Here is a 2,647-nt window from a genome sequence, read left to right on the forward strand (position 1 = left end):
TTTCTTCAACTGACACACTCACTGACTCGTGGAGCTGAGCCCTTCTTGAGAAGCCACAAATTTTGCAGCTACTCAAGAGCTTCCCAGCATTTTATGGAACCCAAAGGTTTATTACTGTGCTCACAAGAGCTCTCCACTGATTCCTATCCTGAGCCAGATCAATCCAATCCATACTGTCACATCATATCTCTCTAAGATCCATTTTAATATTGTCCACCCACCTAAATATTTGTCTGATAATTTCCCTATCCAGAATGAACTAAAACAAGGAGATGCTGTATCACCACTCGTTTTCAACTTTGCTTTAGTATATTATCCTCAGCACCCTGTTCTTGAATACCCTCAGTCTATGTTCCTCTCTTAATATGAGAGACCAAGTTTCACACTCACACAAAACCACAGCAAAATTATAGTTTTGTATATTCTGTTACATGTTTTGGCAGTAGATGAGATGACAATGTTCTGGACTTAATGGCAGCAACCATTACCTGAATTCAGTCTCATCTTAAATTCCTCCTGCTTCAAATTTTGATTTGTAGGATCTGTGGTTCTCAGTGTTGGTTATGAAGAGCACTGTGTTCCATGATATAACACTGTAGTCCATTCAAAGTCACCCAACCTTTTGGAGGAACATATCACCTCCATCTTCAGTGTTGAAAAAGCCCAGCAAAGTACAAAGTACCAGCATGAATCACGTGACAAGCAGAGTGCTTTCAGTGGACTACATAGCATTATGTCCCAGAAGGACAAATTTTGATTTCTGTCATTCCCAAATATTTGAACTGTGCCACATTCGCAAAGGATCTGTTAGTTATCTTCATGTTATGATTTTCCCCGCATTCTAGTGACACTACAACTATATGTTCTTAGGTTTCTCTACATTTACTTCTAGACCAACCTCTTTAGTAGTGTCAATTAAAGAGTTTCTGTGTTCTTCTTTATGGTATCTATGTTACTTCCCAACACATTCACACCACCAGCTAGACCAGAAGCTGATGTGTCCCATTTAATTTCAGTCCAACCTGGTTTTCCTGGACCTTCCTAATAGCATATTCTAAAGCAAAGTTGAAAAACAATGGCAATAACTCATGTCCTTATTTTAGACCATTTTGGATAGGAAAATTACCAGACAGATGTTTACCTACACGGACTTTACCATACATTTCATTTAAACACGTTTTAATCAACATAATTAGTTTCATGGGTACCCCAAACTCTTAAGAGACTATTGCACAGTACTCTCCTCATAACTGAATCATAAGCTTTCTTGAATTCTATGAATAGCTGATGTACTGTCTCTCTGTACTCCTATTTTTTCCCCAGTATCTGATGAATGCAAAAAGTCTGACTGGTAACTGATCTGTTAGGTCTAAATCCTCACTGATGATCCCAAATAATTTCATCTATCTGTGGACTTTGAAGGAAGAAAATTGCATAAAATGTATAAATTTGGCGACTGCAATATTTCTCGATGGAGCCATATACATCTGTAGCTTTAACCCGTGGTCCCTATACTCACCAGAAAGATGCTATTTTCTTCTGTTGTTTTGATGAGTTAATAAATGTGGTTCCTCTTGAAAAAAAAATCTTTCATTATGAACTCATGAGGGGAAGCCTAGTATGCTAGTCCCAGTCTGTGTTGATAAACATGGTAGAGTGGTTGACTGATAATAGATTTTGATGGTGTGAGGTTTACTTTTCTTTTTTTCTTTTATTTTTCCTTTTTTTTTTTAATTTGTGTTAGGTTAGTTTTTTCAATTATCTATATTTTAGTCGTAATGCAATTAATATTTATTTTCTTTTAGTTGGTATTTTTTGTCTCCTGTATCGTGCTGCTTAAATTACTTGGAGTGGCTGCAGTAGCTCACCAATTGTCTCCTAGTTACCCCATTCTTCAATTGTGCCAAATTGCCATTATTAAGTCTATCTAAAAGACTGTTTTCGTCTCACCTGTAAACTGTGATTTCTAAACAAATATGCTGCTTTTTCTGCAAAGTAGAACTGAACTGATTCCTTAAATGAGCTTCAGCCTTCAAAGGATGGAGTGAAACATATCAAGACTGTAGTTCTGAATCACTGGCGCTCTCAGGATTGTTTCCCATGGTTGTGGGGCAGCCAGAAAATTTGCTCATAAACTTATGTTTAAACCATTTAAGACGTTTTGCTAAACACTCTAGAATATTCACAATAGAGGAAGTAATTAAAGAAAATAATATTTTCCATTTTTGGTATCAATATTTGACATATATCCATATATTTCAACATAGGGTTTTACCAAAATGTCAGCAAGGAAAGAGGGTAGATGCCTAGAATGCTCTTGTCCCCCCCGCTGGCACCGATGTTTTGAACGTTGTTGCTGATCAATATATGGTTTATGCAACAATTTCAATAGGTGTGATTGTATAGCAAAAAGAAATGAACCTTTGGGTTCCATAAGATGCTTGGAAATTCTTGAGTAGCTGCAGAATTGGCGGCTCCTCAAGAAGGGCTCAGCTCCATGAGAAAGTAAGAGTAAGTGATTGCATAGCATGAATGATGGAAAGATGATTGGATAATGAATTGGAGAGGCTGTGGAAGGAAGCAGTGTGGCTGAATTTGAGGTACTAACCCAACATCTGCTTGGAGACACTGGAAAGTCATGAAACCT

This window comes from Cryptotermes secundus, unplaced genomic scaffold, assembly GCF_002891405.2.
Source record: "Cryptotermes secundus unplaced genomic scaffold, Csec_1.0 scaffold1089, whole genome shotgun sequence".
Classification (NCBI taxonomy): domain Eukaryota; kingdom Metazoa; phylum Arthropoda; class Insecta; order Blattodea; family Kalotermitidae; genus Cryptotermes; species Cryptotermes secundus.